This window comes from Osmia bicornis, chromosome 15 (assembly GCF_907164935.1).
Source record: "Osmia bicornis bicornis chromosome 15, iOsmBic2.1, whole genome shotgun sequence".
NCBI lineage: Eukaryota > Metazoa > Arthropoda > Insecta > Hymenoptera > Megachilidae > Osmia > Osmia bicornis.
Window position 1 is genome coordinate 7955988 of NC_060230.1, and position 27992 is coordinate 7983979.

The 27992-nt window shown below is 41.6% G+C and overlaps 1 protein-coding gene across 3 annotated transcripts in view; it reads left to right on the plus strand.

The window, feature by feature from the left end:
* The window catches only part of LOC114881303 (dystroglycan 1), a 104210-nt gene that overhangs the window by 15989 nt on the left and 60229 nt on the right, over nucleotides 1–27992 (plus strand). For 2 of the 3 annotated variants that reach the window (XM_046288989.1, XM_046288992.1), the window contains exon 1: nucleotides 23731–24102. The exons of the other annotated variant lie outside the window; for it this stretch is intronic. The gene's annotated coding sequence lies outside the window, so the exon portion shown is untranslated. Of the gene's footprint in view, nucleotides 1–23730; nucleotides 24103–27992 lie in introns of those variants that run through there. 3 annotated transcript variants of the gene reach the window in all.

Sequence of the window (27992 nt, forward strand, 5' to 3'; positions counted from 1 at the left end):
CCCGAGGCAAATAAGACTGTTTCACTCGACCTGCTATCCGGACCGGTATCATATTTTATTCCGCAAATTTTCCACGACAAACACACGACCTGTTTTTATCGTATATTACAGGAATGTTATTTTTTCCTTGACGCCGGAAACCGCGTTTCATTTCCTGTCGACTACGTGTTTCTCGATTCCCTTCTTGTAATTCTATTTCCGTTACGTTTATTCATGAGCACGGCTACCATCGAACACACTTTTTTGTCTCTTTGAAAACAACCTTTGTATCGAACGCGCAGTATATTTTCTTTTATTCTCTTTATTATTATATCATTTTTAATCGTTTCATTCGCTCTAAGATGGCTTCGTTTACTATATGAAAAATTTTCATTTTATTTAGAATAAACTTCAATTTTAATAATTAAGCTGATCAACAAAGAGGATCCTCCGAAACAGAATGGTTGTGGGGCGCCAGAAATGTTCATCCGCTCCTGGTCCACTGCAAATACAATTTAATTTACATTCTTTCACCCCGTATCGCTCAAACGATTTCAGGATGATTGCTCTATTTTTCATTTTCATTCAACTCGTAAGAAGCACCCCCTGCGCGTGCCTCTAAAGAAGATTGCGTCTCGAAGCGTAGGCGCCGCGCGGATAGGTAGTTCGCAAGAAAAACAACAGTAAAAATAATCTCTCGCACCCTTTCGTTGGTCGCCAAAGGGGTTCTCGATCGCTTCTAAGAACAACCCTTTTCGCGACGTAGCGAAGCTTTCTCGAGGTATCATTCCGCGTGTGCACCACTGCTTAGGTACTCGGGGCAAATAGGTATGCAGTTATTCTGAGACTGCCGGGGTGAACGGCCAGCTTCTCTCGTCCGCCTTCGCCGTAGCTTCTGTTCGCATTCGCGAAAGCTCAAATCAAATATCGTAGACGAGAAACCGGAGGCTCCTGGCCGTTTCGATCATCGCAATAACACGGCGGATTGTTTCGTTACCAAAGTATTTCTCTCTGTGGCTCGATGCATCGCGAGAAATTCTGCCGAAAACACGCACCAGCTATCCTCTGGTTTCCGATGCTTTTGTTGTTAGCCCCCCGTGGAAGGTTGTAGTGGTTATTGGTTGCCAGGCGAGCTTTGGTTACCCGGCTTATTCGAACGCTTCGCATTTTTCCTAGGCTTTCACCGACGATCGCTTCGAGCTAATTAAAAATTCCTCGCGATTCAGCATTCTTCCGTCTCCGAGGAGATAGAATTCGGTCACCTCCATCGTTCTAACCATGCGACATTTTATTGAATTTTGTATATTTTACTTAAATTCTTACTGCATTTCTACCTTTACCGAAATTGAAATTCGGTCATATTATTTACAAGATTTATTCAAGAGTATTAAGAATTCAAAATTAGATACATAATTTTTCAATGAAAACGTATCATTCTTACTTAAATTCTTACTGCACTTCTTCTACCTTTACCGAAATTGAAATTCGGTCATATTATTTACAAGATTTATTCAAGAGTATTAAGAATTCAAAATTAGATACATAATTTTTCAATGAAAACGTATCATTCTTACTTAAATTCTTACTGCACTTCTTCTACCTTTACCGAAATTGAAATTCGGTCATATTATTTACAAGATTTATTCAAGAGTATTAAGAATTAAAAATTAGATACATAATTTTTCAATGAAAACGTATCATCTATTTAAAGAATAATTTTTAAAGGAACAGCATAAAATTAGATTAAGATTGTGCCTCTCTCAATGGTCCGCCGTTCGAGGGTTGAATTGTAACGGTTATTATTCACCTTTTATTCAATTTGTAATTATATTATCATTATTTCCGACAATTACCATGCTTTAAGTAATTTTTCGCTCTTCCTACGAACAATGATTAGAGCACAAATACGGTGGCTGTAAAATGTGTAACTTGGTGCACAAGGTATACATTGATATTGTTTACGGATTGATAACGACGGGTAGGTCCGGTTAAATAATATGCAAATTTGATACGCGCCAATCCGCGCCGTTGGAACATCTATTTCCAGAGCTTGCCGGATACGGGAAATAATTTATCGTCGAACGAAAACGGAAATCGGCTGAATTCAATAATCCACCGCTACGCCGGTATAATTTCAAATGGGATAACTTGATATCGCGGTTTTCCCGCATTGACGGATTACTAACGATCCTCGTTTAATTAACCGATAAGCTTGATAAACAATCGAAAGGTTGGAAAATTTTATCTTTCTTTTGATTAACCGTTGAAGGGACTGATTAAATGGGATAAAACCGTGGAGAGTTTGAGGTTTATTTAAAATTGAAACATAGCGTGTATGCTTATCCGGCGCAAATACACTGGCGGAATTAATTCTGGACACTTTGAATAAAAATATTCTTTATTTCATATCTGTGCAGAAAATGTATATTCTGCTATGCTAAATTGATACCGCTTTTTCTTTGGAGCGAAGCTCCTCTATAAACGACTGATGGGGATTTTTTCTGACTTTTTAACTCAAAAACTAGATTATCAATTTTGACTATTCTTTGCAATACAGTGGTCACTGTGAGTGTTATATAAAATATAAAATCAGAGATCGGTGGTGTCTTTAAGGAATGGTCACAGAAACCGATACCCATGTTAAGTCTATGAGAAAAATCGGAATTACGCTATAAACTAAATTTCTCTTCACTATTACTTTTTACGTGTCACATTATCAACAATTAAACACTACTGTTAATTGCTATATTGTGTCCCAACTCTGTTAAAGTTACTTTTACTGAAAATCTAAGCGGACGAAGCGGATGGCAGCCTAGTTATTGTAATCTATAATATTTATACTTAATATTTTCATATGATTTGATTTGTAAATGTTTGTAAATTTTAATTAAAAAAAATCTAAACTGTTATTTTTGTGAAATAGCCAATCAGAGGATGAAAGGATATCCAACGAAATATTAATTTCTTTCTACCTCCTTTGATGCATTGAAATTGTAATTTTTATTGTATATTAAAAGTATGGCTGTAAATGGTCTTTTTACTGATTTTTTTATATAAGCGACGCCCTAAAATTGGAAAACAATGATTAGAATATAAAATATAAACGATTATATATTAAATAATTTGAATAAATGCTAAATTTAAGTACAAATTTAAGTGTTCGGAATGAATTCCACTAGTATAGACCGAACGATAGATACACATATATTCCTAATTACGAACTTCTCTGTAAGCTTTCAAGCGGATCAACCTTCGGCGCGTTCGCTCGAATGAACGCTCGCGAGTTCTAGACGTATCCTGCTCGTGATCGGCACGACACGAACTAATCAGCCTTCCACCGCCTCCTTCACACCCGCGAGAAACTCTAATTGTAAGATGCATTCGCGATCATCGAATCCATTCTGCCGTGTAAAATTATCGCGAAACTTTCGCCCGATTTCGTACGAACGCCCCCAGTTGGATGAACGACCAAGTGTTTAGGGAGGATCGATCGCCTTGCTCAGGAATACGAATTTTCGCTGGTGTTTCTACTCGAAGACGTTTTGTCAATAATTTACAGTGTTAGCTTTTTATTTCACAGCTGATTTTTCATTTATAGATAAAAGAATTTTAACAAGCTAAATTCGCTCTGGAGCCAACCCTTTTCCCGCCATTTCCGGTCAGACCGGAAGTGGCAAAAAAAAAATTTTTTTCGGCCATTCGTCAAGATTTTGACCCACTAAACATAAGGCGCAAGAATTTTTTCAAGATTTTCAGGATTGGCTAATAAAATATGAATTTCAAATAGTCCCCTGTCAATTATACGGCCTCCATTATTGACAATTTGTAAAATCAGACGAGTAGAGTTTGTAAAAACACAAAAAATGTGACGGTGGAGTGCTTCTTTCGCAATCAAGCTCTGTTTTTCCTCGTAATTACGAGCTAATGAGATATCGTAATCAGTGAAGGAAAAAAGACGTCAGCGTTAACAAGAAACCGGATTTGCACAACCGTGCAAGTGTTTCCAGAGAGGACGGACGAAGTTTGGTAAGCGAAACTGTTTTTGGTTGATTTGCCAAGAGGTCAGACTGATTTATTCACGTTTCCACGAACAGCGGCGTGATTCACGCTGCTCGTGCGTTTGTCCTTGTGGATGGCAACAACTTACGATAGACTCGATAACTTTTCACTTTCAGGGCTGTAGAAGAGGAAATTTCCAGGACACAGACACTTAACGAATCCCTCGGTCGAATTTCACTTTGAGGCATACAAAATTGGGATAAGTTTCCGAATGACCCCATCAAAACTAAGAACTCAGGTTCGGAGTGTAACTTAAATTGACTGTCTTACCGTTTTTAAGATATCGTGGTAAGAAATTTTTGTACAACCTTGGGACTACGTGTGCGCTATTCAATACTGCGCATGCGCTATTCAATACTGCGCATGCACTAAACCTAACCTAATCTAACCTAACCTTACCACGATATCTCGAAAACGGTAAGACATCCAGCTCTGAAACCAACTTTAATCGGTTTCTTGTGGTCAATTTAAGTTCCATAGCGAACCTGAGTTCTCAATTTTAGTGGGACCATTCAAAAACACAGCCCAAAATTATTATTAGTAAAATTTAAAAAAAGAAAAATATGAATAAAGCGTATGATGAAATGTAGATATTGCAAGTTCAGATTTCCAATGAGTCTTGTCTCGTTTATGAATGCTAGTATCGCTTCATTGCTTAGGCGACGTTTGCATAGGTATTCTCAACGCTACGAACACCTGACAAGGTTGAAAAGCTGACCTAGTTGATGTTATCTGAGTCTACGAACAATTGTTCACGGGACGTACATCGGGTGCAGCCGCGATGGTAGGCGCAAGTTTCTCCGAATACTCTTCACGGTGAAACGTTTCCAGATTAATTATCATTTTTATTTTACACAGAACTTTAAATATTCTCCGGCAGACGTTTATTCGCTCGCGGAATCCATTAGTTGATAGTGCGAGGGAGTACTTTTTTCATGATCACTTTTGCAATCGATGAAGATACGTGATATGTGTCACAATAACGAACAACGTCCCACGTGGTCATTCCTCAGGTACTCTATAAGATCATAATAGATCTTCCAGAATTTTGTTTTCTTGTTTCTACACTTATGTACCTGCGAAATTGTATTTCCATTCGAACCGTTCTACCGATAAAGAAATAAATTCGCCAACGCACCAGCGTTCCATCGACGCTCTTTGATCCCGTTCTTTCTTCGGCTTTGATTAGATCCCTTTGATGTGCGCATAAATACCGACGCAGGGGTCGTTTGATATGATAAAGCGCAGGTTATCTCGCTCGATCCCGAACCGACGAGATACACTTGCCTTCGCTACCCAGGATGATTTACAGAAAAGTTTTTCATAAAATCATTCCTGAATCCTCTGGAAATGATGTTTGCGATTCAATCGACCCGTTTCCCACTATCTCTTCATCTTCATTTTCATCTGAAATTTGGAATATTTAATCTTCTCCCTTCAATGTTGAAATTTCATTTTCAATTTTAACGCAAACGATGTTTTTGTTAGAATAAATGGAAGCATTTAATTGTAAGTTCTAATTATAATGTTCTCAAGAGACGATTATCGTGTAGTTCGAGGAGGCACCGAAGCGGGGTCAAAAGAGGCCTAGGCTTTTGAATTATTAAGCACCCCGGGTGCGCTGATCGAGTGATCGAGAATAACGAGCGATACGAGGGGCGAGGCATCGGTGTTTAAGCCGTGCTCAAAGACCGGATGTACCGACACACGCAATTGATTTCGTAAACGCAGTTGGCTTCGTGACTCACGAGGTTTCTTCTTCTCTGATCCTCCTCTTCCTCTGCTGATACGTATTTCGCGGAGAAATGAATAATTAACTTTATCTCGCGGTAAACCGATCGGATAATAATAATATCGAGCGACGTTAAGTGAAAAAAAATATTTTTAGAAACACGAAAACGAATCATTCTACACTGGATCCAGTGACTTCTATGAAAACTGTTCTCGACGCTGTCACACATTCTGCATTTTACCGCGAGGTACCTTCCTCGTGCCACGCTCCGCGCATAATTCAGTCGGTTTCCAGGGAATCGGTGAAATTTTCTCGTTTCCAGCTGCGATTCCAGGCGGAAGCGGAGTTGCCGGGGTTCAGTGTTCGAATCGATGTAAGGAAACAATTGGCATAGAAATAGGTAGTTGCCGCGACAAACACCGCGGCTCGTGTTAGCATGCAAATTGTTGCGTGCGCTCGGTTGCTTCGACGTACTCCCTATCCGTGTTACCCGCACGCCTATCCCTTGCCATTTCGCAGTCCAGATTCTCCAGGGAGCTTCGATCCACGACCTTACCGTGGTATCGAACGCGCCACTGGATTCGCCAGAGCCGGACAGCTCGCTTCAATGGACGATTGAAAGTGCTCGAATCTCTCCACGATTCCTTGGATCCTTCGCGAAGGGTCGTCGAGGGTATTCCAGATCCCGAGTAGGAACAAGTGTGTTCTGGATGGATTATTGAGAGAAAAGAAAAAAATTGATCTTCGTTCTTGTAGAGGATTCGGGTGTAGAGGGTGGATTATAAATTGTGCAAAATTAAATCGACTAGAATTTATAACATAGCAATGTAAATCACTTAACTCTTAATTAGTTATAGAGTGTTATACAGTGTGTCCCGCGTAACTGGAAACATTCTATTATTTCCTAAACTATTAAAGATACAAGAAATTGCATGGTAAGAGGGGACGAATTTTTTTTTGCATTGTTATTTTCAAAAATATAATGGCAAAGTTTGGTTTTTTAAATGGAACTATATATTTTTCTTTCGATCATTTGATAGTGTTTTTGAAACTTGATTTTCATTTGTTTTCGAGATATTGCGCTAACAAATTTGGAAATTTTTCACGGGAAAAATTCACTTCAGTGGGAAATATCAGCAGTGGGTGATCAAATTATTAGAGCCACTCGCATAAACTGATGATTTTACATAAAAATGATTAAATAAAAACCGAGTTAAACAGATTTTTTTACTTTTTTATGATGCTTGTAAAGTTATGGTACACAGTTTGAAAAAGTGGAAGTTTTTGATTGCCCTGGAAATTCTCTGGACTTCAACTCTATCGAAAAATGAATGTTAATTGATTAAACATCTGATAAAAGTATGGGCCAGAAGTAAAGCAATTAAAATGCATCGAAAGTACGCCGAAAAGAATACTAACATACAAGTGTAAATATAATTTTGTAAATGTATTTGTTTATTTTTATAAGAATTTTTTTGTATATTAACAGTAGAGAATTATTGATTAAAAATTACACAATGTAAAATCCTTAAAATTGTGGCTTTATTTCTTCATTTTTCATACCATGATTCTAATAATTTGATCACCCACTGTAGTATCTCCACGCCCATGTACGAACCCCCTTTAATTGAACACCACTCTAACGAAAGGATTAAACGAACTCGGCTGAATTCAATTTAACAAGTTGCTATTTGCAAAGCTATCAGTCGGTTCACGGTCATCGTTAGAATTGAAAATAGAAAGGTTGGAAGCAATTAGCAGCGGTGGCGCCAAAGGTGTAACGAGACGTTGAACCCGTAGATCGCCTTTGTGATTAAACAAAAGTGGGTTAATGCCGTACGCCAGATTCGTGCATCCGTAATGACGTTGACATCCTGGATACCCCCGCCCCTGTGCCATTAAGAGAACAATAGCCCATACCGTAGATTGTTCGTTAACGTGTTTCTATGCTCGTTTTTCCGAACAGCGCGACGAACAATCGGTACTAGGCGCAGCCTCCTTTTAATTCTACGCGAGCACTTTTTCCACGACCCCATACTTGACCCAGAACATCTTGAAAACGCGTCCGAGTCCGTTTCTTCGAGACGCTTTCTTGAAAACAACGCTTTTAACCTCGAATCGCGAGCTTTAAAGAACGGAGTTAAGAATTCGACGAGAAAAGTTAAAAAATACAAGTTTTAACTCTGGATTAAAATTGTAGCTCTCCAAATAAATTTATCAAATCCAGCATTCCCCGCCAGACCGAAACAACCGGAAGCTAACCTTCCCAACGAATCAATCAGCGACAGACCCCACGGGAGGCAAACTTTTCTTCCTTTCGATCTCCACCAGCTTCCAGCTAAGAAGACGTTGATAAGCCTAACCAGGGGGTACATAGTTGATACTCGCCAGGCGAAACACGTGGCCGATTGATCGAGCGGAATGAATTGAATTGGCGAAACCCTCGTTGAGACGAATCAGCTTGGTAACTGCTAATTAAACCTTTCATCAAGGCGACCTCACGCGTTACTTATTCTGCGGACAAGCGAGGTTGGCGTTACGAGTGAAAGGGTTAACGCTTTCGTTTCCACGGTAATTCGATCGCGACTCGACGGATGTCTCGTGCGAAAGGAATAGGAGAATCGCCAAGAGGCTGCGTAGCCTTAAGGCCTGGCCTAGATGAAGCGTCGAGAGTGTCAGTCATCCGGTCAACAACCCGCCCGCTTGGAAACGATGCGGTATCGCGTGCCTTAGTCCATTAACCCGGTTAATCGCACGCTCGTTAATTCCCATTTTGTGCGCCACGCCGCGCCGCTTCTGATCCGCTTCGAACTCGCTCGCGTTTATACGATTTTCCCGTAATTCTCACGAAAACCAACAACCGCTAACGTGTAGGGAGAGAAAAAAAGGCATTTTAGTCTCGACAATCTATAACCCCGCTTTTTGGAACTCATGCCGGGGGACCGCCAGCGAGAACGCACCCAAATCCCGCCGCCACCTGGCGGTCGCCGACACGAGCTAAGGGCGTCCGGGGAGACTAACCGCCTTCCCCCTCCACTAAACGCCTACAAACGTTTCATTAATTTCGTGAAATGATACAAATAAAAAATTTCAACGAAAAAATGATACGAGTGGTGTAATATAAAGCACGTTTTCGCTGGTCAATTCATCGCGTTAATCGCGAGAAATGGAACTGCCAACAGATACGACTGGTATATTTGCGCAAAGGAATCCTTGAATACTATCTTCTGTACACTTCGAGTTACGCAACAAAGTTGACACAACGATAAAGATTAACCGAGGATGAGTAACGATTCCAAATGGTTGACTGACCTTTTTGTAGATTTTTCTACTTACCATTCTTTACGGTCATCGACAGTCTATCTAGAAAGGAGGATAATAAATGTGCTAATAAATCCTCGAACGACGAAGCCGGGTCTTATGATTTAAAGTTTGAATTTAATTGGAAATTCGTTCCGGACGAATGCGATTATCGAAAATGATATTTTGGAAAATCTGATGAAGGTGATCGCGAAAGATAGTTGCCAAAATAGAAGGGAGAGAGTGAGGGAATTTATTTAAGCAGGAAGTAGCTGGGAAAAGCTATTTCGGTGCTTTCCGATGTCGCGTCGCGTCTCGTCTAGGTTTCGGTATTGCCTAGCCGACTCGGTGTATTAAGAGATGCCTTGGCATTATTCCTCCTCTCATGAATAGTCGAGATGTTCGCCGTAATTGGATAATACACTCGCGGAATAACTTCAGACGTACGCATTCTCCTTCTCGCAGATACGAATGTATTTTAGAAACGAAAATATCCCGGTTGTTAACAATTATTCGAGTGTTTTCTCCTTATTATTTTACGCACAACCGGACAAGTAGACGAATGCTATTTGTTCTATTATTAGTTTAATTTTTGGACAGCGAACTCTGGGTTAGGCTACAACTTAAATTAAAATTAAGGCTTTCTCTTAAAGCTTACTATTGCTGCGAATAATTGTGTTATAATGATCCAATAAAGGAAACGGCGAAGTTAATTGATTTTCAATTAAGAAGAATCGAAGAAAGCTAAAGATAGTCGAGCCGAAATGGTTCAATTTACTGGATTACTCAGGCGAAACGTCGTTAATATCATCGATCGTTCCTTTCACCCTTTCCTTCGCTTGTAATTATTAATAATTTCCGTGTTGAGTAAAATTATCGCAGGGCTAACAAGCACAAAAGTAGACGTACAATGGGATGACCGCAGGAAGTGAGATCGATTTACATTCAGGACGAGTTTCCTGTCGGTTCGTGCGGATCGAACTTCCCATTCATATTTCGAACCTTCGAAGCTCGATTCTCAATGACAATCGGCTGTGTTCCATGTACACGGTTAACGTTGTGAATGAAAGTGAATTCTATTCTCCATTGATATCTCGGTTCATCGTATCCACCAGGAACTCTTGGAATTCGAGGAAAATCGCCATGGTTATTTTAGCATCGCTCTTCGTAATGCGATTCGACGAAACCCGACTGACCGCAATCTGTTAATTAAAGCGAAATTCTGCGCTGTTTATCGGTGTTTATGATACACACCGCATCGACTAATTGATATAGCGTTGCTTGATTAATTTCTATTTCAAAGAACATCAATTTCACTATATTTGACTTTCACTTTTGGACTTGCTCTCTGGAGGCCTGCTGGAGATTTAGGCTCTAATTAATTAAAATGGCTGTGTTTCCGAATGGCGCCACCAAAATTGAGAACTCTAGTTCGGTATATAACCTAAATTGACTACAAGGAACCGATTAAAGTTGGTTTCAGAGATTGATGTCTTACCGTTTTCGAGATATCGTGGTAAGGTTAGGTTCTGTGTATGCGCAGTATTGAATAGCGCACGCGCAGTATTGAATAGCGCATGCGCAGTATTGAATAGCGCATGCGCAGTATTGAATAGCGCATACGCAGTCCCAAAACGGTAAGACATCCAGCTCTAAAACCAATTTTAATCGGTTTCTGGTAGTCAATTTAGGTTATATACCGAACCTGAGTTCTCAATTTTAGTGGGGCCATTCGGAAACTTATCCATTAAAATCGGAGCCCGTCAGATTACCAATCTCCCGATAAAAATTTCAGTTCCAGTCTATTAGTTCTTTGAAACCAGTTAAATTACTCGGTAAACTATTTCCCAGGAATTAGTGCTTCTATATTATATAACACTTTACAAGAAACTGATTGCCATTTTTCTATCGAAACGTTTAATCCATGCAGCGCGTGCGGCGTATAATAAATCATGATCTGGTGATCGATTAACCCTCTATGCACTGCTGTAACTTTGTGGTAATATATCAAATTCCTGTCGTAAATTTCAAACTTTCTTCCTGACCTTTTTTCAACATGTGCTCGCTAAATCAATTATGGAGTACTATTACCTTGAAGGGCAGAAAATTCGAATTACAGTGGATCAAGGAACGAAAAGGTTTAACGGTGAAAATCGTTTGGGGTGTAAAATTAAGGAATCGTAATAGTGTCTGGTTAGAATCTTTCGCTTAATCCGACGACGTTCGCGGGCTGTTTTGTTCTTTCCGTTGGTCGGTGCGCCCTTCGGGAAGAAGCCCTTTTCCGACCGGAAAACGAGCCACTCAAACGTAGACGAGTGCTTCTTCTCCCGTAACGGACGACGAGTAACGAGATGGTCTTGTTACCTTGCGTTTCCTTTTCAGCCGCGGTGTTACGCGAGTTGAGAAACGCGGATACCCTTCATTCCTCGCATTCCTCCACCTCGTTGCAAGTTTCTTTCTATTCTCTTAAACAACAGACATTGCTCCATTGCCACGCGTCGATTTTTATGCAATTTCATTTATATTCGATTTTTCCTTTGCCAGAAACTCGTTTATATTAAAAAATTTTATCGAATCGAATGCATAGGTTTGAAAAGGGATAGGAGGCAATATTGTCTGGCCTCCGGTGATTACCGCTCTGTCTACGGGTTTTCCTTAATTTTCTCGTGTTTTCGAGGGGTCTCCGGTGTTGGTCCAGCAACGAAATCGAAATCTCGTTGACCGTGGGCGGATTCGATCAAGGCCCGCCAGGAAACCGGGGAAAATTGAATAGCGCGGCTCCTCTTCGGCTAACGAGGCTGATAAAGCCTCTCCTCTGTAGGTAAATATCGTTTTCCCTGTGATTTCATGCGGGGACCAATAATCCAACCGAAACGAGAAAATAATTGTAAAGTTATCTGGACGTGTATACGATCGTCCGTGACGGTGCGAGGTTCTTTTCGTAATCCAGGCCGATGCTCGCTTTAACCTGATTAAACGGTCTCCTTTTAGTATCGCGAAAGTAATTTTCCTATTTTCCGTGATGAACCGCGTTTCCTTCGAGTCTCGAATTAAACGGTTACTTTGCGATTCTTTTTTACTAGCTGCACTTTGATAAGATTAAGTAGGAGTTACTTTAGTGATGGCATAGAGTTATTTGCTTAATTTTGTAAATTGAAGACGAAATTGAAATTTACCGTTTGACGTTACACGGAAATGGGGGGGTTTGAAAGTTATTTGCTCGGGTGCACGATCGAAGTGAGTTTGAACGTGGAACGCACGGAACGCTGACGGACCCTTGTAATTAATTCCTTTTTCCGCTCGTAGTTTGATATCGTAAATCGCTGAAAAAATTTATCGAAAAAACGTTGGCACGAAGTGTTTCGCGTGGAATGCGCGATCAACGATGATGGGATTTGGTTAATTAAGCTTCCTCGCGGGGAAAACTGATCGTAGCTCGGCTCTATACTTAACGTTTAATTATATCTGAACCTGTTATTTTCTGTATCGCCTTTCAGGCAAAATTAGCAACCTAAATTTTCCGAGTTAAACACCATACTGTGGTTAAAACTTTTTACTTATTTTCGCTATTAAGCTTATCAGGGAAATTCTAGCGTTTGAGGCATACAATTATTCTCTAAATTGTTATTGAAATTATTTTCAAATAATTACTTCACTGATTGATTTACCTGATTGTAACGAGCATAGTGATCTTCGCCAGGGAAAATGGTGATCCGCTCCTCGTAGATTTCCCTGATCTTTAACCCTTCCCCTTAGGTGGCTAGGGGGGAAATGCCAGTACATGGGAAAGGGGCCTCGTATACAGGGTGTCCCAGTTTCAGTGGTCCAAAAGCAAGTGGGTGATAGAGGACATAAAAGGTCCTATAATAATATGTTCGATTTTTGATGGTTCAAAAGTTATTTCAATTTCAGTGATTTCCTCATTATTTCCTACCTTTCGCAACAAAATCGATCACTATGACTAAACTACTCGGTGGGTTGGTTTCAAATTCAGCTTACATATACTTGATTAATGTGGCTATCAAACACAGAAACAAATTGTTTTCTATTTGCTAGAAAAGTTTATGAAATATCTCTTTATTTTGAATAATTACTGATTTTGGTATTTGGTCTTTAACTTTAAAAGTATCGTTATGAAAGAAAATGTCTTCACGAAAAGCGTGTTTTCGATTAGAAAAATTATCTCCATTCGTGGACGCAATCATGTAAAATTTTGGCAATCTTAATGCGTAAATTATTAAAATTGAAATAATTTTTGAACCATCAAAAATCGAACATGTTATTATAGGACCTTTATTGTCGGAAATGATGTCTTCTATCACTCTCTTGCTTTTGGACCAGTGAAACTGGGACACCCTGTATACGAGGCCCTCTCCCGTGCACTGGCATTCCCCCCCTGGCCTCCTAAGGGGAAGGGTTAAGAAACAGGGAAACCTACGAGGAGCGGATCACCATTTTTAAATCAATCAGTGAAGTAATTATTTGAAAATAATTTCAATAACAATTTGGAGAATAATTGTATGCCTCATCACTCTCTTGCTTTTGGACCACTGAAACTGGAACACCCTGTATATACATGTATAGGACTGTGGCGAACCACCATTTGCGCGTCAGCGTTTACGCAGAAAAATTTGACTCGATACTTTCGTAGAAAATTTTATAATATATACAGTGGGTGATCGAATTATTAGAACCGCTCGCATAAATTGACGATTAATTCTTAAATGAAAACCTAATTAAACAAAGTTTCTGTTATTTTTTTGTGATGTATCGATGCCTGTAAAATTATAATACACAGTTGAAAAAAGTAAAAGTTATTAACTGGCTTGGAAATTTTCCGGACCTCAACCCCATCGACTATTTATGCAAATATTTATTATTAGTAACAAATGTCAATTGATTGAACGTTTGATAGAAGTATGGGCCAGAAATGAAGCAATCAAAATGAATCGCTTAAAATGCATCGAAAGTATGCCGAAAATAATTGTGGCAATAATTGCAGCAAACATACAAATGTAAATATAATCTTTTAAATATATTTATTTATTTTTATAAGTATCTTTTTGTACATCATTAGCGGAGGATTATTGATTAAAAGTTATTCAATGTAAAAACCTTAAAATTGTGGCTCTATTTCTGCGCAAACGCGAAAAATCTATTTTTCATACCGTGGCTCTAATAATTTCTTCACCCACTATAAATTAAAATTTCTAAAATAATTTGTTCCAGTTATTTTCAAATAACTATAGTTACCATAGATATCGAGATACATACATTATGGTTGATAGACGTTTCGCACAGGTTCAAGGTATGTTTATACGTCACGCGTATTTCCATGGGGCACCGTATAACGCGTGTGACGGTAGGTTGACAGCACGATTGTATGTAGTTAGCATAATGATAATCTGCACGCCATTCGGCCATTGTGCGGGTATTTAATGTTTGCCGATATTATTGATACCCGCGCCTTGTAACGTCGCTTGTCCCTCCAATGAAACTCGCATATGCGGACGATAACAATCCTTGATACTTGATACAGAGAACGCAGTAATTCCTGACGATCTGATCGCCACGGATTAAATTGGATTCCCGTGTTGAATGGAATTCTGAATCGATTTGTCTGACGCCTCTATTTGATCGGGTCGAGCCGCTTCTCTGCCGCGAGAAATGTAAAGTGTATGGTTAATGTTCATCTACTCCATTCAGTACCATCCAGCACCAAATTAAACCATTTTGGTAATTATTTAGAAGTTTGCCCTTCTCACCGATTTTTGTGACCTTGAAATATGTTGTCAAGGTCATCATTCTGAACAACTTTCCCCTATACATGTTACCGCCGCTGAGCCTTAGTTTCCGAGATATTTGCAAAAATCTTTAGTTAAACTTAGATTACGAGGACACTGTATTCCGGAAAAAATGGAGACTGAATGAGGATTGAAAGAGTGATTGAAGTGGTTTGAGGTTAGGGTTAGAGTTAGGGTATTGTTTTTCATTTTTTCACGTTATAATTACCTTTCTTTCACATTTGAAATATATTGTATACCTGGTATTCATTTTGTGTTTCGTCAGAAATCGGAAACATTTCGGCCATCATGTCGGAAAATGCCATTATACGCTCATTAATATCATGTTGATATTAAATATCCCACGTAATGAGACGTACGAGTTCCATAACGAGGAATATTGGCTCTCGTATCCCGCCATGTACGCTCTAAACCTAACCTAAATTGAACCTAACCCTAACCCTAACCTCAAACCACTTCAATAACTCTTTCAATCACCATTCAATCTCCATTTTTCCCGGAATACAGTGTACTGGTGACATAAGTATAACTACAGTTTTTTACGAATATCTCGGAAACTAAGGCCGAGCGGCGGTAACATATATAGGGAAAAGTTGTTCAGAATGACCTTGACAACATATTTCAAGGTCACGAAAATCGGTGAGGAGGGAAAACTTGTAAATAATTACCACCATTTTTCCCTGTTGCCCCTTCTCTTTGCGATTAAATGTTGCCTACTTAATTTTATTTAAAGTTTCAATTTTAAATTTCAGTTCAATCTTAATTTGCCTCTGTCACTGCCCTATTCAATTTGAAACAATGATAACCTCCAAAAGCTAGTAATCGATTCTTCAAATAGACAAGTCTCGTAAAATTCATTAAAAAGTAATGCACAATATCTAGTAGTATACCGAGAAAACGGCCGGGTAACAGACATTACTTGCGCTCTAACCGATCAATACCTAAAGCCGTCTTAAGATCCCATAAAGATAACCCGTTTAAAGTTATTGGTACAACAAAGTGCTCTTTGCCCACAGAACAGCTTAAATCACGGCTAACAGGAAATGGCAAAAGTTGAAATTCCTACTGTTCCCGAACGATTCGATTCCTTTGGGAGAATTTTATCCATTCAATCTTAGATAATAAGCGGCTCTCTCCATGGTCCGCCGTCCGACAATTTTAGGAAAAGGATCGATTATTCTTCTAATTCATCAGATTTAAACGATCGTGTTTCGATTCAATGATTAATTATTTTCCGATTCGAAGGTAGACACCCCGTTTGAGAATTTTGTGCAAGGGAATCGCGAAACGCAATCGTTGCGGCTCTAAGATTTCAACGAGGACTGAAATTTATTCACGGCAAACATCTTTGAGGATAAAACAGAAACGGTTTCCCGTTTCACGGAGAAAAATAGGAAAACACGCGGGGGGATTGTGAATAATCCAGTAACCCGGAGTTTTCCGGGGCTCTTGTCGGGCGGAATACGTGTCGCGTTTTAAATCCGACCGCGGAGAGGGAAGGAAATGGAGAACATAAAACGATACCGGAGAAATGACGGGAATTCGAGTGTCTCGCTCGGTGGGATGGGAAAACGAGGTTATCGTTCGCGAGTCTATCTTGCGTTATTAGCGCCGTTTAAAATTATTTATTTCCACTTTTCTTTTATTAATTCGAGGCGTCGGTATCCCCCGAGGCAATCAACGCGTTAAGCTGTAGAGATATCTCGAAGAAACGTTTCCTCTAACGAATCGAAAGAAAACGAACGAAAGAACAGACAGTCGGTGAATGAAAGTGGCAGGGTGTTTTTAATTGAAACGCTTCGATCCCGTTAAACGTTTACACCCTCCGCTTTCCGCAGGACGTTTTTGCTCGAATCGGCCTCTGTCAGAATTCCCTCTGTTCGTCTTGTCTTCGCGTCGCAACTTATTGCTTCTCGTGATAACGTCGAAATAGAGATGGTCCGAGGAACCGATGGCTTTCTAACCGATCGAAGGTAATGGATATAATAATGTAACGACGATAGCGCGGTCCAGACAAACGTACGACCGCTATTTCCTTTCACGGTTCATCGAGATTTTTCGATTCGCTCTGGTATCATGACAAATTTACGAGGTGCACTTTCAACCGGAAGCGGCTACCGGGCAAAAGAGGAAGGAAAAAACACACCGGTCCTCTTGCAATTGCTTGTCTTCATCCATCTTTTCCCCGACTACTACAAAAGCTCGTTTTGCGTTTCCTTTTTCTTCTTCTTCTTCTTTTTTGCAAGCATCCGAGTATCAACAGGGAGAAGCCCTGTTACTCTGCACCGCTAATTAAAGGAGATACTGTTATCGTTTCGCAGTTTCAGATCAACCTTGTTTCGCGACCTATAAAAACAGTGTTCCAATTGAAATTATCGCCACTGTTTGATGAATTGGCTTTTGATAAATGATCGAGGAAAATCAGACATGTGACAATGGTAAAGAAGAAACTTCGCGAAAACGACGCGGTCTGGAAGCGTCTAGAAAATTTCGAGAAAAGGCAATTATGAGCTATCGCGGGAAGCAGAGACTCCCCCTGTGCCTCGGGGGCTTAGAATACGGCCACGGTATCCCCTGCCTGTCGTAAGAGGCGACTAAAAGGGGCCACACTAACACACACACACACACATACACCGACCACGATAACAGTATGGAGAGATAAGTTTACAGAAGTAAAAGTATGGAAAAGAAAAGAAGGAGAAATGTAAAAATGCGCTGGGTTTGGGGTTGGCAGTGCTGCCAACCCATCCCCAATGCGCGTGGACGATAGTGTTCGTTGGGCAACATGGGGACAGATGAGTCCCCAAAAAGCGCCGGCCCCTGTGGGGGCGAAAACGACAAATTCATTCTTGACGACGCGATCGTTGATTACGGCGGTCGCGGATAGCAACGAACGGATATAAATTAATGGCTCGTGACCGATTCGGCCTATTTTGCTTGCTGTTAGCCGAGAGAGAGGACGAGGTAAGACCATCGGCCGCTCTTGGTCGGCAGGCTAGGGACTCCGGCAGGAGAGTACGGCGATGATACCTGGACGCCTGCCGGGGAAGAGCGAGAGAAATCCCGGTAGGAGAGTATGGGGACAATGCCTGGACGTCTACCGGAAGAAGGGAGAGTACGGGAGAACTGTTCCTGGACGCTGTGGACGTTAAGCGCCTGGTGGGTGTAGCTGGGAGCCCACTCAGGTTAGCAAAACTCCTTACGCGCCGACAAAGAGTCTGGTGTTGGGTCTTCCGTACCTGAATACGATGATTTGAAATACATGAGTTGACAGTTTTTCCACTCCCCGCCACCTGGGTGGTGGTTGCTGGGGAGTGGATGGTTAAGTTGCATATACCCGATCGGGTGAGGTGGCATATCCGCGCTTGTCCTCGGCCGGCCGGATTTACATTAAACTGTTCCTGGACGCTCGATCGACAAGGAGAGTACGGCGATAATACCTGGACGCCCTAGTAGAATTAGTTTTCTAGACGCCCGTTCGGTATGGAGAGTTCGGCGATGACACCTGCAGGAGAAGAGCGAGAGAAAACCCGGTAGGAGAGTACGGCTATGATACCTGAACGCCTACCGGAAGAAGGGAGAGTACGGCGATAATACCTGGACGCCCTAGTAGAATTAGTTTTCTAGACGCCCGTTCGGTATGGAGAGTACGGCGATGATACCTGGACTCCTGCCGGAGAAGAGCGAGAGAAATCCCAGTAGGAGAGTACGGCGATAGTACCTGGACGCCTGTCGGTCGAGAGAGTACAGAGCATCTCCTGGACGCCCTAGTAGAATTAGCTTTCTATGTAGACGCCCGTTCGGTATGGAGATTTCGGCGATGATACCTGGACTCCTGCCGGAGAAGAGCGAGAGAAATCCCGGTAGGAGAGTACGGCGACAATACTTGGGCGCCTACCGAAAGAAGGGAGAGTACGGGAGAATTGTTCCTGGACACTCGACCAACAAGGAGAGTACGGCGATAATACCTGGACACCCTAGTAGAATTAGTTTTCTAGACGCCCGTTCGGTATGGAGAGTTCGGCGATAATACTTGGACGCCTATCGAACGGAAGAAATATGAGCATGGCGCTCACTGTCAAATGTCGTGTACGAATAAATAAAAAGAAACTGTATCCTAAACCTTGTACTCCTATCTAATCCAATAAATCCTATCTATTCAACAAATTCCTTGTGTTTTCCAATCAATCATGGCTACAGCCATTGATTTTCTAGCTTCCTAAGAATTAGATTTTCGATGGAATAGAATGGTACTAGGTCATTCTATAAATAAGTAGGTAGGTTATCCAAATAGGCACCTCCACTCTGTACACCCCCCTCCAGGGGCGTATGTAAAACTTTTCAGGCCCTAGGTATACTCTCACCTCCCTCTTTTCATTACACCCTAGGCACGTGTCTACTTTGCCTAGTGGTAAACACAGCTCTGCTCTCCCTCTATTTTCATAAATCTTCTCTAACTAGACATAGAAATTCGTCTGAACGCAACCTACCAATACGATGAAATTCCATTTTCAAGTATTTTCGAATAGCAAGAAAACCGCCTATTAATCAATCCCATTCACCGGTCGCCGATGGATACACGAATGTCTCGAAGTGGATCGAAGGAAGTTAGCAACAACCAGTTCCATCTCGGTTGGTCCAATTTTTTGGCATACCAGACCGGATATCAGGCGAGGTACGGTTAAAAAAAGTCGCGCGCCGATGGACGATAACCATAACGACTTATCGATCGATAGAACCTGCTGCTCCGTCCGCCGCAACTCGCACCGATTTCCTCCTTTTTTCGAACGGGGAACGCGTAGCATCAGTGGCGGGTCGTTAAACGCGAGCCATCCCGAGTGTTTGGTCGCGGATCGATCACGCGTTCTCGATCGACTCGGAGATCGAGTCGAATGGTGAAAAAGCGACGGGAAGGATGTTGATGGCCGAGTAAAGTTTCACGGTGTTCTGCAACAAGATAAACCGACCAGGTTATCGGTTGCGGTTTTACCTAGCGGTTACTGTGCGCGCATACACCGAGCACCGCTCGATTAATGTCGCGGTCATGGTCGGCTTCACGAATCCTCCGCACTCCAACGATTTCACGATTGATGGCTAACTTTTTTCCAGCTGAAACACTTTTCACGAAATTGCATGCAACCCGCGATAGGTACGTCGCGTATAACGAGCGGGAAAGAAAAGGTTCACGAAGCGTATAATATCTCTATCACGATTACTCGATATTTTTCATAACATTCATAAAATATTACAAAAACGCGTATAAAAAGAAATCAGCTTCGCGGTGTGATTGGTAGCGGATGCGATAATTTAATGTTTCGCCAATAATCGAATCGATCGATAATAAATTGTAACGCCGCGCCGATCTCGATCGCGTAGCAATCAATAATTTTTACCCGGGACATTGATCGAGCCCACCCTGTAATCGGCTTGGTTTGCTCCTCCTATCCGTAATTACGTTGCATCGTGAGATTAAGAATAACGCGTTGCCATTAGGTAACCGCTAGTGTGCTAGTCGATCGAACCTGAGGCAAAATCAACCGACCGGATTTCCATGTAATTACAGGAACAGCGTTGGCAAGGTTGAGGATCGCTGAGGGTCTGTGTCCATGGAGATGAAAGGGGACCGAGCCAGGCAAACCCCTATCATCCTCGTGTAGCTATTACTTATTTCGTTCCGCGTTTCTTTCTTATTAAGTCCGATTTGAAAATCAATTCGGCGATATCGTTGTTCTAGCGGTACCCAACATTTCGGGACATACGAACACTCTAGACCAGGGGTGGGCAATTGTTTTGGCTCGGGGGCCACTTTGTGGAAGCGGAGGGTTGCACCTTTTAAAATGATTGCAACATTGGTTAACTTTGCATTTCAGAAAGGTATAAATTGTGCCATACAAATCAATAAGTATAAATTCAATAAAATCTCGGTTCAAGGCGGATTTTTCTGTCTAGACCAATTCGCCCGACATTTTCCAAACTGGCCCGATTTCACTTTACCCGATCTGACAATGAGCCTGTTCGGGTAGCCGCGACTACATTTTCCTGCTCTCGCGCGTCTCTTGACATTACGGAGCATTTCTTGCGACAACACGTCTACCAGCTACTTAACTCGTTGAATAAAAGATTCAACGAACAACTAAACGAACTGCTCCCTCGACGATCGTCTTATTCGTGCTCGTAACCTGTTTCCCTGGTGATTACCCGAACGAAATTGGCCCACGGTACGTTTCCTACGCTATCGTTGTTGCTGTTGAATTTCGGAACTAGGATGCTTTGTTTCGTCGAGACAATCTTGAGCTATAAAATTGTCCAATTTTAACTACACGGCAACATCCAAGTTTTCTGCTCCCTTTGATTGAAAAAGTTTCCTCAAATAAAACTGACAAAAGGGCACCAAGGGTTTCTCCTTGAGCTCTGTCGTTGAACTCGGAAGGTTTGGAGATACAATGCTGGTCAGTTGGCGAATTTAATTATTGCCGAGGTTGTAACGAAGAAGCAATGCCCGCTAACGAAGTAAGCAAATATCGCTTTGCCGAGACAGCTACTCGAGCGGAATCAATATTCCGGCGCAACTTCCGTGCAAACCGCTGTTCCGTTGGCTGAGGTATCCGAGAAAATCGGGCGTAACCTTACGCGTTTAACGTGCGATCCAGTTTATTAAGGAGATTCGATTTTCCGTGGTGTAATCGAGCGGTTGCCGAACCGGTACCGGATCCGGATCGATAACCGTTATCGTCGCTCTCTGATCGACAATCAGCCCGGGTTCTAACGAACCAATTAGACGAGCCAGTGTGTGATAAAACGTTAACGACAGGATTACGCTGCAGGAAGATGCATTTTAAGTCGACAAGCTTCTTCGTTTAACAGTTTGATCAATCGTAAATTATGTTGAAATGCAACCGGTCATTTAATCCTCGGACGACGGACCATGGAGAGGAGAGTCCCATTTTTAATTTAATTTTGCATTTCATATTATTTTCATTTTCTAAATTATACAGTGCTCCTTTAGAAATTATTCTTACATTATAAATTAATAGCACTTTCAATATAGAGTACCTTTATAAAGAGCTACAACAGTATTAATCTTCTATTTTCTTTTTTTATCCACCTTTGTACGAACGGCATTTGCGTCTCTTTGATCTTTTTTTTCTCTTCGTTCCTTATCATTAAATATTCCGTACACAGCATAATGAATCATTTATCCGGCGACGTTCCTTCTTGTCTTCGTTTCCCTTGCATTTTCTGCATCACACGAATGCCCACGTGTCCTTAACGCCTACTCCGCGTTCTCTCAGCCGATCCGTTCGCCAGATTTTCTGGCCGACTCGCTAATATCCTTTGCAGAAACCGCTTTCATTGAATTCGAACCGACGCGATGCGAGAAATAATTCTCTCTTCTATATTACTTTCCGTCGTATTTACGGCGCTTACGTGTCGGGGAACCGTGGATGAACATCGAAAGCATTTTAGATTTAACGCGCATACCATGCACCTTTATGCATCGTTGCACCTGAAAAATGCAGTTCCGTACTTTTGGCACCGATGCACAAAAATGCATAAATTCAATTTTCAAGTATACTTCCTCGTTAATTATTGATGATTATCAGTGATTATAAGCCCAGAAATTAGCCCGCTTTATCAGTGCCGGATTAAATGGTGGTCGAGGGGGAGGGGATTTTTATCAACACCTTCAACCATTTCCTTGGAAAACGTGCTCGCGTCTAGCTACACGAGTACCTCAACCTCCGCTTTGTCCTTTGGAGTAGATAAAAGGTAGCGGGCGCGATACTCGATCCCCGGTGGCGCAGTTACAGTAACCGGCGCAGCCCTAACTGTTGCATTTCAGCAGCGAGGAGCATCGGCCGACGCGATAGGACGCCGCGGCGCACAGAGGTTATTAACGACAATCGATCTAATTTTAATCTCATCTCTCGCCCACGCTGCCGTGTTCTCTGGGGGAAAGCGAGGCGTCTGGTCGCGCGACCTCGCAAGGGACACTGCTCCTGCAGCGCCGTCATTGGCTGCCCTCTGCGGCGCCAACGGAAAGCATGTACTCCCGTCCACCTCCGTTCCACGCACCCGTCGTTCTCCCTCCTTTACTCCGCACCGACCAGACGAAGCGGTAGGGATAGTCGAGCGACTGATCCGTAGAGGGGAGGGCCTCTTTGATCGAACAGAGACGGAAAGAACGGGCGTAAGCGAGAAAGAGACGCTCCGTGCACCCTCGAGAGGGTAGCAGGTTAGAAACAGAGAAGGATAGACGAGGTTTCGGGGAAAAGAGACGATTTGTGCATCGAGAGAAACAGGGAACGTTGCAAGATGGATTGGCACGAGAGAGAGCTGCTAGCGATGAGTTCGAGATGAGATAACGCAAACTTGTAATAAAAACAAACAGAAATTCTATATTTTTCCATTCGGTTTCCTACTCGTTACTATAATATCTTGCATTCAAATGTCATTTTTGAAATAAATGAAAGTAGTAGGTTTGGCTCGTGATTAGTCCAGTCAGCGCGGATTAAAAGAAAAATAGTATCGCTCAAGCATACTCTAGAAACATTTCTTTTACTTGAAAATTTTTGAGCGATAGTTTCAGGTATTTATTACTAGTTAAAAATCTTGCAAGAGCAGGTCTGAAATGCCCATCGCTAGTAACGTGGTAGGCACGCACATAGCGCGACAAGAACGGAGAACTCGTATGCTCGGTTAGAATCCGAGAGAGAGAGAGAGGGGAAGGGATAAAGGAGAAGGACAGGCGCAGGAACGCAGCCGGAGTGGGAGTAAGACAGATGCGTGGAAGGGGACAAAGAGGAGAGCGAGCGCGCAGCAGGAAAGCTGCCGGGCGCCATACTGCTTTCGTTCGTTCGGCACAGTACGCGCCCAGCGCCTACGCGGATCGTCGCGGTGCTCGTCGGTTCTCGTTCGTCGTCGTCGTTGTCGTTAGTGGTGTAGTTTATTTTTTTTTTATTTTTTATCCTTACGAACTATTCCGTTGACTCGTGCGTGTTCACCGACAACAAGGGCGGCCGTGTTAAAAGGGACACCGTTTTATTTCGCCCACAGCCGCCGCCGCCGCCACCGCCGTCGCCACTGCTGTCGCTGTTCTTTTCTCGACCGGCTTCGGAGAGCGTGCGTCCTTCTCGTCGGTGCGAACAGTGGTGGAAGAAAGAAGCACGGAATTATTTTACACGCTCCCGAAGACTGGCTTTCGGAGCCGACCGAACGAACGATCAGGTGAGTGAATATAGAGGAAGAAAAAAACACCGCTATAGGTTAGGCCCCGCTTGCGTTTCGTACGGATCTCCGTAATACCCGAGGAGCTCGATCGCAACGAGTATGAAACTCGATTATACGCGGTCCGTCGCGTCGCGCCGATACCGGTTACGGTTACACGCTTTTACTTTCGATCGAGGCCGACTCGGCCTCGAAATCCGTCCATACTTTCGGAACAGCTGCTCGTTGCCGGGACCGGATCAGTATTATCGATGCATCTTCCTTGCCCCGTTACCATAGTTACGTTTCTTGCGATACAGAAGTGATTTACCCTTTTGACACTTGCATTCCATTGTTATTTGTCAAGTTTCAACGTGTTCGCGGTTCGCAGCCCTCATTTAAGCCGCGCAACAGATTTAACCTAATGTATATTAGTACATTGTATCAACAGATCAATTTTTGCACGCTGCGTTATATTTATTATCTATTATTTGTTAAGATATAACCAGTGGTTATTTTGATATTGTATCTGGGAATTGAGCATTTATATGTAAACGGAATTGGTCACGTGCAGCGTCGGACCAGAAGGGTTGACCCTCCAAATAGCGAGCCCTTTTTATGTAAATTATCAAGGGGTGGATATGCCTATCAAATAAACAGATAGAATAATTTACTAAAATTTCATATTTTGAATTTTCAATTCGATGCTCGTGATTCATCCCTTCTCTTTAATATTGCCTCCCTCAACCCAGCGTTTCGACGATTTTATTTTAGAAACATAAAAATGTCGGATATTAAAGCTCGAACGGGTAGGACGGTTTCCGGTCGCCCATACAAAGGTTAAATCGCTTCCGTCGACAAATAGAAGAAGCTTGCGATTCAACCGGAACAAACGATCGTCGCGAATTGATGGCAATCGTTGGGGAATTTTGCATCGGTCGAATAGGGAGCGTCGCTGGCAATAAAACAATGCGCCGATTGCTCCGAATCTGCTGTTAGCTGCCTGATGCATAGCCGTATCGATAGGCCAATAACGATCATTCGGAAGACCGTAGTTTATCATTTTCCAACTGTATGCTACGCACTGGCGAAACAATGTAAAATTTTTATTTTCGATGGATCAATTTTTTCCAGTTTTTCTAAAAGTATCAATTATTTAGTGTTACTTAATTTTAATATAATTTAACTCTCATGAGTTGACGAATTTTGGGGAAACTTCCGAAAGGTCCCATCACCCCAGGACAACCAAACTTCGGATTTATGGTAATTGAGGGACGAGAAATTGAATGAGACAAATTTCAGAACTGGCAAATAAACCGTTCTCGAGATATACAGGGTATTCTAAAAGTGCGGAAACCCCCTATTGCCTCGATCAGAACGCATTTCCACGCAAAATGACTAACCCTAACCCTAACCTAGGTTAGGTTAGTCATTTTCCGTGAAAATGCGTTCTTATCGAGGTAACAGGGGGTTTCCGCACTTTTAGAATACCCTGTATATCTCGAGAACGGTTTATTTGCCAGTTCTGAAATTTGTCTCATTCGATTTCTCGTCCCTCAATTACTATAAATCCGAAGTTTGGTTGTCCTGGGGTGATGGGGCCTTTCGGAAGTATATCTCGAATTTTTTATGGGGATTTTTATTTTTTAGCTGTTACCTAGTGTAATTATGCCACTGGGCATATTCATATTTGTATGTTTCCCTAGTTTTCATTTTTCTTCTATATCTTGGTGTTTACAAACCGAAGAAAATGCAGATAAACTGCATTTCTGAAAATAATCGCCAGCTTATCTTCTTCAGCTAGATAACGCCGCTTCGAATGGCATCGATAGCGCGCGAATAAAAATTAACGCAACTCATTTATTATGCGGCGTTAAATATAGAACCTTTTTATTAACTTAAAGTTTCGTAAGTTCCGAGGTGGCTAATCGTGTTAAAACAAGTTTAATATGGAAAGAAACCTTCAAGATTCATTCATCTTTGATTAGAAATCAAACAGGCTAGATCAAATGTGCCCATAATTATGAAAGTGGTCTAAGTCATATATTTCTTGTTGTAAAAATTACATTGAATAAATTTAGTTTAAAATCATGTCGTGTGAAATAAGTGATAAATTCATTTTTTTTTTTTTTTAATTTTGACTTAGACCACTTTCATAATTATGGGCACAAATATCAGATCTCGTAATTTTGTATTTCATATTATTTTCATTTTCTTTTATATTTCCTTGAATATTTGCAGGAAAAGCTTATCAGCGTCTAGGGAAATATTTTTGCTGTCTAGTTTTTGCAGAGAATTGGTACTCAGTTACCGGCAACTCGTTATTCTATCTCACTTCCTGTTCGCTTGGCACAGCTTTTTCCCATCTGGTGGTACAGTTGCATCGATCTCGTTGCTCAGCAAAAGTGAAACCCAACGAGCCAAGTGTGTATTAGATTCGCAGATTCCTTGTTCGTACCCGAGAGTTGGAATGATCATCCTACGTGTAAGGGTGGAAATTTTTACCCGAAAATTCGGTCCGTTGCGAATCCGGCTAGAGAGAATCACGTATTCGAAAGTGACGGCGGAACGGAAGAGAGCAGAAGGCTCTGGTCGGGATCCATGAAAAGCCAAGCTCGTTCTATTCTTCGTTCGAGCAGCAGATGTTTCTTGCAGGACAGGAGACACGAGTCCTCCGCCAGGAGTGCTCGTAACAACGGCCTCGAAACATAAATTCCGAGTTCTGGCTGCATTATGCATGCTGCGCGATGCACGAAATGTATTACCATAAGTGGCGTTCCGATGCGACCCCAAGACGGATCGCTTTTCGCGACCTGAAACCTTTTTCTCCGAGCTAGCCACCCGCTATTCTCATCTTCAGATTACTTGCCCGGAAAAATAGAGAATATTTTCATTTCCGAACATAAAGTTTAGAAATTTTAACCCTCGCATAATTCGAGCACAAGAGTAAAATTTAGTACTCGGAACGGAAACTCAATTCCGGAGCCGATCATTACCCGGCTCCACCAGAGTCTCAGCTATCCCGTGTTTCCTAGAGAAAATCTTAGAGAAAATTACCGCGTTGTTAATTGCGGTAGCGAGTCGTCGCATACGTAATTTCTGACTGCAGTTGTCGACTAAGTTCCTCTTAGCCGCACCTTGCAAATTCTTGCTTTTCACGCTTGTCCATGCATTCTCTCACAGAATTTCATATATACTCGCACCACACGCTCGTTGATTCGCTTTCTCGTTTTCGTTTCGCCATCCGGCTATCTGGTAGGCGTGCGTTCGTGGCTCGAGGAATAACAGAGCTTCCCTAGAAGCAGAAAAAGGGCAGGAAGGTTAAGTTTCGTAGAAGCTGGATGACGAAGAGAGGGTGAAGAAACGACGTACAGTGGGAAGAAAACCATATTCTGTGGCTAAAAATCGATTTTTCTAGGTTTTCAAAAAAATAAAATTATTTACTTGATGGAAAGAGGACTGTCTATCAATGATGAATACAAAAGATTTCTTTTCCAGGAGCTTTTATTTTTGAGTAATATAATTTTGAAATTCAAATAGGTGAAATAATAGGTTCAATTAAATAAAATTAAATAAGGCAACACTTTTTTTTGTCTTCCTTTTTGTTTAATAAATTAAACTTTGAGTCTTTTAGGATAGAATAAACCAAGTATACACAAAAATATTTATTTTTAGCTTATAGTAAAAAAAATCACGATCTTTCACAGTTCAACTGTTAATGTAGTATTTATGTACTACGTGTACCATTAATTACATCCGTCTGTAACCGTTTGCAAATAATTTACAAGTTTAAGGAATATTTATATAAGAAACTTTGGCCATTAATAAAGTGTGATTTTACTGCGGTACATTATTCCAAACTAAGTTTAATTGAATTCAGTGTAGCGTTTGTATAATAGGTATAAAAATGG